Below are 9,542 nucleotides of genomic sequence, written 5' to 3' on the forward strand. Positions count from 1 at the left end.
TGGGCAGATCCCGCTGGGACCCATCAATGCTCTCTCACTCACCGGTGCCGCGGGAGCTCGGCCTGCTGGGACCTGAGGGAGCCCCCTTCCTCCAACCCCCGCAGCTGAATATTCCTTCTGACCTTGGCCTGGGGTTCTGGGTGTGTTTTATTTAACGCTAGCTCCCCCCCAACACCTTTTTACTCCCGTCAACAACACTTACACGTAGCTCTTTAAAAAAAAAAAAAAGAGAGAGTGTCATTAAAACTGGGGGTGGTGCTGTCTATCGGTAAGCCCAGAACACTAGGAGGTGGAATCAGGAGGATTGGGAAGTAAAGGCCATCCTGAACTACGTGGACTGCGTGAGACCTTGTCTCAGAGAGAGAGAGAGAGAGAGAGAGAGAGAGAGAGAGAGAGAGACAAGGTTAGGGTGAAGGATGTAGCCCAGGATGCAGAGCGCAGGGCTGGACCTGAGCAATACACACACACTTGCATGCATGCCGCACGTGCGAAAGAATTCCATGACTGACACAGCCTTTCATAAAGATGAAGTTATTGGCTCACCGAATACCTCTAAGATGCAGGGTTACTCAAATTCCAACAAGTGACAGGCTGGGGAGCCCGAGGCATGCTCAGTCACCACCCCTCGCCCCTCCCCCCCTCCCCCCATCTTGGAGAAGACTGAACTTAGAAAGGAGCTGCTCCAGGAAACCACCTGGCCCCTCCTCCTCTCGTCTCCCGCGTGTGCAGGGCTTGGGCCCTTGAGGGAACAAGTGGCTGTCCCTCATGAAGTGGGTGCAGGCAGAGAGAACTCGGTAGCTCTGGGGCAGGCCCAGCTGTGGGGAGGCCAGGATTGCACCCAGCCAGCTCTCGGGCGGGCTGTCCATTAAGAACCCGGCCTGAAAGACCTGCTGTTTGGCTGAAAACAATGAGTCAGCTCTGGAAGGAGGGGGGGTGTGAGTCAGCCTGGGAAGGGAAGGGGGAGTGGTCCCGGTGACCCAGCCACCCAGCCTCCAGCTTTTCCCAAGCTGACTCTTCCCATCTCCCAATGTGTTCTGCCCTCCCCCACCCCCACCCCCACCCCCACCCCTTGGTCTTTAGGAGGCTCAACTAATTTCCTTTTTCTGTTATTTGGCTGTGATAGGAAAAGTATTGAAAAATAGAAAGTGCCCTAGACAGGAAAACACTCTGAGAGCTGAAACCTGAAACCCCGTGGCCCGCGCCAACACCCCAGTTAGCAGTGGATGGCTAGCCAGGATTCGTTCTGGGCCCCAGTCCCAGGCTTTGCTTAGGGTGGTGCCTGAAGCCCCTTTAGTGGAGGTGAGGGCTTGGAGGGGGGTGGGCAGTGGGTGACTGCTGGAGATCACGTGGACGTGAGAGGAAGACAGATTGTGGGAGGTTTGGACAGACTTCCTTTTTATATTTGCGTATTTACTTCTTTGCTGGTGGTGGAACCTAGGATCTCATGCATGCCGGGCAAGTGCCCTCCCTCTGAAATACACCCCTACCCAGACTTCTTAAAAACATCCCCATTGTCAAGGCACCATGCATTTCCATGTAGCCCCAAGGTGTCCTGTCAGAGCCACATGAGGACACAGGACAATTGCCTAGCACAGTATTTACTAATGGGTCGATGTAGATACTCCTGGTGAATCCTAATAGGCCCCAGTGGGTATCACAAACCACCCCGTCCTCTACGCCCCCCCCCATAGGCTACTTCTTCCCAGTTACCCAGAAAGAGTCTTTTTTTGGTGACAAAAGAGCAGAGAGAATTGGCTGGAAGTTACAGAGCAAATTCATCCATCAAAAGTGTACTGGGGTGCCGCTGAGCCAGACTCCAGAAATGGGGCGGTTGGGGAGGCCCAGGGTCCAGGGAGCCAGCTGCGTGAACAGATAACTGCTGTACAATAGAGTACTGAACAAGCCTTATCTGCCCTGTGTGCAGGGAGGATGCTGAGGGGCCTGTCCTGTCCTGTGGGTCAGGAAGTTTTCTAGAGGTCTTAGCCAGGCCTGGGATACCTGGGAGGCTGAGGCAGGAGGAGTCCAAGCCAGCCTGGGAAATTCTGTGAGAGCCTGTCTCAAAAGATGAAGTAAAGACAGGCTCAGTGGGTGGTACACACCTTTAATCCCAGCACTCAAGAGGCAGGGGCAGAGGCAGATGGATCTCTGTGAGCTTCAGAGGCCAGCTTGGTCTATAGGAAGTTCCAGGCCGGGGCTACATGAGACATACAGCTTTCAGGATGTTTTGCCGGGTACATGCAAGGTCCTAGAGTCACAGTACTCAGGAAAGAGAGGAGAGAGAAAGGAAGAGCCTGTGGGGGCTCTCTTGAAACTGGGCCTTGCCAGGTGGCGTCGGCGTCGGCGTTGGCACCACACGCCTTTAATCCCAGCACTCGGGAGGCAGAGCCAGGCGGATCTCTGTGAGTTCGAGGCCAGCCTGGGCTACCAAGTGAGTTCCAGGAAAGGCGCAAAGCTACGCAGAGAAACCCTGTCTGGAAAAACCAAAAAAACAAAAACCCAAAAACCAAAAAAACCTGGGCCTTTGGGAACGCAGCGACATGCGAGGTAACTCTCCCAACACATTTGCCCTCTACCCACCATGCTCAATCCAGATGCAGGACAGGGGTTGAGATACAAGAAAGTAACAGTTATACCCTTCAGCCCCTGGGCCAAGGAACCAGAATTTTATCCACTAAGCCATGGGATGTCAGCAAAAACCTTTGGAGGGAGGGCAGGGCCGTCTGGCCCATGCTTTGGTTCAGAGGTCACAAAGGAAGGTGACCCTTGGCTATTTTAAATGAGAACTGGTAACAGTGGGGTCAGACCACAGGGATGCCGAGGAAGAGATTGTGTGGGGGGTGGGGGTGAGTTCAGAGGATCCAGCCTCAGCTCTGCTCTGGCCTGGTCTTTAGAGAGCAAACCCTCTAAACCCCTCTTGACCTCTCAGCTGCCCTTAAAGCTCAGGCAGCGACATTCATTCAGCTGACATCAATCCAGCAACACTGAGTGCAGGACCTGGGATAAGAACAAGCCAGTCCTTGCGTGGGGAGCCGGAGGGAAGAGCAATGAACTGTTCAACCATAGCAACATCACATCCGCGCCTCTCCCTGGTCCAGCCTCCCAGGAGTTCCCCTTTAGATGCCTCTCGGTACCCCCAGTTCTCTCAGGCCCTGGGAGACACCCCACACTTCCCAAAGGAGCAGGTGCAGGCCCAAGTGCATAATGCGGGATTCCCTTAAGTGTTTTCTGAGACGAATTAGCCTCAGTGGAGAATAACTGTTCTCCCAGCTCCCGACTCACTGTGAACCCAGACCACAGACAAATTCTTTAACTGAACTAAAGCTTTCGACGTGTGCAGATGGCCTTAAAGCACAGGCTGACCCACATGGACCTGTAGGGTGGGAACACTGTCACTGTGGGGTTAGTAATGGTGACACTGTTGGCCTTTGGGGCCTCAGCCCTGTGTCCAGAGGGGCAGGGATCTTTTGGTTGCCTTAGACGACCAATTATCACAAGCTCCCTGGGACGAAAAGACCCAAGTAGAAGAGATCTGGGTAAGGTGGGGGGTATCTTACATTACCAGGAGCCGCGCCCCACATCCCCACCCCACCCCCGCCTCGGTGGCTATTCTAGACTTTGTTGGCAAGGTCACCAAGGTAACACATAGGCAAGTCCAGGACAGGTAGATCGGGAGGTGATTCCCCTTTCCTCACTTCATTAAGTGTGGGTAGTTCAGGCGTGAGAAACGAGGTGGGGCCTGGGCGCCCTGGGTGATAACTGGGGATTATTTGCAAAGCGGTTGGTTTCAGATCTTGGACTTGTATATTTCCGTTTCCTCCTGGGCCCTGGACTTGCAAAGCTGCCTTCGTGAGTCTGCGTCCCTCTCAAGGCCGGACTCTGCAGGCAGGGACATCGCAGCCCCCGGGTTGGGTGTGGGCGCTGGGTCACCGCCTCTGTCCCAGCGTGAGGTAGCACAGGTCGCCGTCAGCGGGAGCCCTTCCTTTTATTTCTGGCAGAGACTGCGGGGAGGGAGGGGAGTTCCCCTTCTCTGTTTGTTTTCATTCTGTTGTTTTCTTAAAGACAGGAAGGAAAGCGATCATCACTTTTTCGGTTCTGTGAACAATACAGGCAGGCAGGAGGATGTGTTGGTCCGTCCGTCCCCACCCCTCCCCCGCCCCCGCCCTCCCCCCAAGCCCACACCTTCTCGTCTCCCCTCCCCACCTCGAGGCCCCCACTACCAGGATCAGGTCTGACTGATTAGAGGGGCTTGGCTTCACCTTTGAATTGCTTTGACTTCTCTGAGTCTAATGTGTAAAAATGGGAGTCCTCAGATTCCATTTACAGGGTTGTCAAGGGTAAAAGCAAGCAAGCAAACAAACAAACAATAAATAATACAAAGTTGAAAAGACAAAAGACTTCAACGGACCTGCAGTGGGTGTTCCAGAAGCGTCCCTCCTGGGTTTCCTTCCCTCAGCAGCATAAACGGTTGGCCCAGAGCACAGATGGAGCTTCTCTCGTCTTTCCATACAGAGCTGGTTCCTTCCACAGCAGACCTGCCAACATTGGCCTGGCCGTGTTAGACTTCTAAAAAGCTTGAGAAACAAGGAATGGGTGGCAGGTGAGTCCAGGGGGCGCTGCATGGTTCCTGGAATTGTCCTTGCTCTGTGGGAGACAGGCTGAGCTTGTCCCCACACATCTCCTGGCTCCTTAGTCTCTGGTGCTCCATGCCTCTACATCTCCCTCCAGACAGAGGCCTTCTCCTCGCCACCCTCCCCCACCCCCATCACAAATTCTCTTCTGTATCTTCTCTTCTCTCCTAATTTCCTGAGACAGGGTCTTGCTGTGTTTGCTTGCCTGGCCTTGAACTTAAAAGTTGATTCTCCTGCCTCAGCTCCCTGAGTGCTAGAACCCTGCCCCCTACTTCTTGCTTCTCACTACCTAGCCCTGGCGGTCTAGCCTGGGCTCAAGCTCGTGCCTCTCCCCTCCTACCTCAGTGGTGTGAGATTACAGGCGTGTACCACCACAAACTGGGCTGCTTCCTGGGACTGAGGGGCTGCCCTGTCCTGACAGACAAGGAACCCAGGGCTCTGGTTGTTCCTACTGTATCCCATGTTCTGAAACTTGACCCAAATGTTACCTCAGTATCTGTGTCTGCAAAGTGGTTCCCGAGCTCTTGAAATAAAAATCCTCTTTCACAGTGATCATGGTTTACAGGCCTGGTTCCTCGGATAGCAGTTAGACTTGGAATCCTGGTGGAGGAGAGCAATATGCCCAGGCTAGCCCCAAACTCCCTAGATAGTTGAATCTGGCCTTGAACTTTTTTTTTTTTTTTTTAAGATTTATTTATTTTATAAAATGCACATGTATGTCTGTGTGAGAGTGCCAGATTACCTGGAACTGTAGTTACAAACAGTTGTGAGCTGTCATGTGAGTGCTGGGAATTGAACTCAGGTCCTCTGGAAGAGCAGCCAGTGCTCTTAACCTCTGAGCTATGCCTCCAGCCCCTGACCTTGAACTTTTTATCTTCCTCTCTCTACCTTCCGAGTGCTGAGATTTCGGGCATGCACCATCAAGGCTGGTTTATGGGATACTGAGGGTCAAACCCCGGGCTTTATGTACACTAGGCAAGCATTCTGCTAATCGAGCTACATTCCCAGCCCTAGAGTACGTAGTAGTCTATTCAGTATCCTCTATGTCCGTTAAACATGTGGTACCCTGTGTGGGAGACATTAGCTTAGGGAAGATGCGGATACTTAAGTGGCTAACAGCTTAAGTGGATAACAGGGTATCAGAGATGCCCCGGATAGTTCGGGTCTAGAGTGAGCTTCTATCAGCCTTCCAGGAGCGCTGAACTGAGTCAGAGGCCCAGATACGAACACTCCACAATGCCTGACAAGAACGAACAGTGTGGTGGCTTCTCTCCAGCAATGCGCATCTTCCTCCGCCATCTGCCATCTGCCTGGGCAGGAGAGCTTGTTCTGCCTCCAACCAGCTCTACAGTGTGCCTGTCCCATGTCACTTTTCTGGGCCCCAGTATTATTTTGGTGGAAATGAGATAAGGAATTCATGAGACAGCCGGTACTTAACAACTATGACATCTCCAAACAAACCAAAGGACTGAAGATAACATTCTTCGGCCTTCGGATGGAGCCTTGGGTTTGATTCCCAGCACTGGATAAAAGCAGGTGTGGTGATACACACCTATAATCCTAGCACTTGGGAGATGGAGGCAGTAGGGTCAGAAGTTCAAGGTCATCATCAGCTAAAATAGTGAGTTCCGGGGCTGAAGAGGCGGCTCAGTGGTTAAGAACGCTTGTGGCTCGTACAGAGGACCAGGGTTCGGTTCCCAGCACCCACATGGTGGCTGCCAACCGTCCACACTCTAATCCAGTAGATCCACCAACTTCTTCTGACCTCCATGGGCACCAGGCATGCATGCTGTGTACCCATGTCCATGTAGGCAAAACACTCATCTGCATAAAATGAAAGAAGCAAATAGCTAAATAAATAAATAGTGAGTTCCAGCGCAACCTGGAATATGTGAGACCCTGTCTCAGAGTCGGCAAGCAGACCAACCCATGGGGACCCCAGCTTCACTTCTTGCTGCTACTTGCTGTCCCCTTCAGGAATGTTCTCCTGTGTCCTCTCCACCCTCCCAGCTCAGCAGCTTCTGGGACCCCCTCCTGGCTCCCACGACCTGTCCCTTGCACACAGGTTGGCCGGGCAAGTGTGCCTCTCCATGTTGTCCCTTGGCCCTCGCTCTCCTGTAGTTTGCTGGCCAGGCCCAGCCCCCCATGCCTAGTCCAGACTCCTCCACCCGGCCAGGACCACAGCACCGGTTCCCAACCACATAAAAGGCGGCGCTCGGAAAAGCCATAAACCCAAGGGCTGAGTGGGATGTTTGTCAAAGTAGGACAGATCTGCAGCCAGGGATATGGAGCGTGCTGGGACCCAGGAGAAGGGGTGAACCTGGAGGAGCTGGCCCAGGCTGGGAGGGAAGGAGGCCCATTAACACTTCGGGCCCAGCCGTGCTTCCTCCGCACCTCAGCCCGGCACACACAGGCCCGTTTGTCTGTCTCTCACTGCCACACTGTGTTAGCAGCAGCCCCAGGTGGGAGGGGGCTTCCTGGGCACAGACGCCCTTTATGGATGGGCAGTGAGGGAAGACGGCTCCTCCCGAGCTGAGACCACCCCCAGAATTCATCCTGGCAATGTTGCCACCCAGGGATGCTTGAACCTGGTAGGGGTGGTGGCTGGCTTTGTTCCGAGGACCCCCGGGTACCATGGGCAAAAATCCCAGGAGAAGGCAGCCATATTTGGAAGGCTAGAGAGTCCTGGGGAGGACTCCCTCCAGAGTTCATGATGGGGGATGACTCCCGTCAGTCAGCTTGGTGCGAGCCCCTGGGACTGAAGATGGCCATCCGAAGGCCACTGACAGATGGGGAGGCCAGCGTTGAAGAAGAGAAGACAAATCCGATTTCTACCCCACACCCCTTCACAGCCCCTGGAGTGGAGCCTCCAGGGACAAGGTGAGGCGGTGCTCTGGTCCCTTATTACCCTGGGCTTTTATCCTCAGGGGGCCTCTTGTGTTCTTCCTCCGGCCAATGGGTGAGAAGTCACACATCGCACAGATATAGACCCCTCCAGGCTCCCACTGAACTTCCTTAAGCCCCCGTCTGACTCACCCAGGCCTGTCATGGGGTTTTTTAATTTTCTACATCATCTGTAGACGGTTTAAGCTCTGGTTGGCTGCCTAGCAGTACCTCCTGGAGATTACCCAAGGGCTGCAGCCCTCAGCCAGGGAGTCTCTGATGGAAGGAAGGGTGGGTATAAAAATGAAAGTCCACATGCAGGGCTAAGCTCCCTGTGGGCCGTGACTCCAAACAGGTAGGATCGCTCTGTCGAGGCCATTGTCCTGCTTTTCCACTCGGGGAGACTGAGGCAGGGAGGAGAAAGATGCTGTTGAGTGGTGTTTGTGGCCCACCTTCCTGGTGGTCCTTCTCTCCCGCTGAGCTCTGGTGAGGGAGGGCTGGTGGGGTGGGGGTGGGTTGTCCCCTGGGAAAGTGACACAGCCCCCCACCCACCCACGGCCACTAACTGACACTCTGGGCCTGATGAGGAAGATGGATCGGAGGGTCTGATGGTGGGCTCACTCCAAGAACAGCCCGCTCGCATCCTGTATTACCAAAGGCCAAGGCAGGCTGTCCAGCGGCAGACCCCCGTCCTTGCTTCTCCAACCCCTTCCCTTCCCAGGGACAGAAACACTCCTCCATGCAGGGTGGTAACCTCCACCATCCAGGGCAACCATCTCCTCCCACACTTACTGCTCAGATGTCCATGAAGACACACCGGGGCCCACAGACACTGGCCACTCACAGAGTCCCTTTCAATAGTAGAGCACTTGACAAAGACGCACCCATGTCAGTTCCAAAAAAACGCTCCACCCCAACCATAACCTCCCAGACAGCGACCTCTCAGGTCTCTACTGACCTCAGCAAGCTCACAGGTTCAGACACCCGTCGTGTCCCAGACTGCCTACCCATATGTGCAGAGTCCCACATCCAGGGCCCTTGCCAAGCTCCTCAGTATCCCCAGCCTGGATTGGGGGGCATTTATGCTGCCGGCCACTTATATGTAGTTTAGGGATTTTAAAAGATGAGGTGTGGGGGTTGAGAGAATGGGAATGTAGGGGCGTCTGCAGGCAGAGTGGAGAGGAAGAGGAGGAAGGAAGAACACTATGACTCACTTCCACCTTTACAATGTCATAGTTCAGTTCCACAGGGCGGGAGGAAGGGCCCATTTGTCAACACAGTCCGGGCCTGCGGGTGTGGTGGTGATGAGGGGGGGGAGCTATCCCCTGGCATGCTGGTTGGGGGCGCTAGGAGCTGATCTAGAGGCAGCGGCTGTACGCACTGGGTGGTGGCGGTGCGGTGCACACACAGCATTCTGAGTCCCCAGCGTTTGCCTTACATCCTCACCCGGGTGCTGTAGCTGACCTGCCCAAGGCTGACCAGATGTGGCCCCGGGACACTTCTGTTTCTCCTTCTCAGTTCCCTAGGCCACTCACGGCTCAGCCTCTGTTCCTCTCTATAGCATCCTCATCGCTACTGACCTGCCTCACAGTCACCGGTCCAGGCCTTCGTGGTAGTGTGCAGTACACTGCCCCACAATTCTATGGCATGCGGGCTCCGGCTCCTTCCTGCCTCCACATGGCCCCTTACTGTTCATTCTCCAAACACGCTTCTTTCTCCTGTTTGCTGAATAGTGAGCCAGTTAACCTGTGAGCTCCTAAAGGTTTTTGTTTTGTTTTTTTATTTTGAAGGGCTTTTTTTGCTTTTTTTTTTTTTTTTGCCTTTAAGACCTCCAATTCTGAAAGCCAGCATGTGAGCTGAAAGTCCTGAGAGACAGACAGCAGGCAAGTGAGCAGGACTAGGGGGCCAGACAAGCTCTTCTGTCTAGGTAGCCGATCTCCTTCAGCACGCCATTCTCCTGCGCGGCACATCTGCCCCCATTCTACAGATCACATAGGCCCAGACAGTAAGATTGCTCACCGGGCCACACCC

General features: G+C 54.2%; 1 long non-coding RNA gene across 1 annotated transcript; it reads right to left on the reverse strand.

The window, feature by feature from the left end:
* Positions 1–2,472: 2,472 nt before the first annotated feature.
* Positions 2,473–8,389, reverse strand: LOC119086435. The gene is made up of 3 exons (XR_005089726.1): positions 8,304–8,389; positions 4,406–4,571; positions 2,473–4,052 (listed from the first exon to the last, which is right to left on the reverse strand). It is a non-coding gene; the product is annotated as an uncharacterized LOC119086435 (long non-coding RNA).
* Positions 8,390–9,542: the final 1,153 nt, after the last annotated feature.

Source organism: Peromyscus leucopus, chromosome 22 (genome assembly GCF_004664715.2).
Source record: "Peromyscus leucopus breed LL Stock chromosome 22, UCI_PerLeu_2.1, whole genome shotgun sequence".
Classification (NCBI taxonomy): Eukaryota; Metazoa; Chordata; class Mammalia; order Rodentia; family Cricetidae; genus Peromyscus; species Peromyscus leucopus.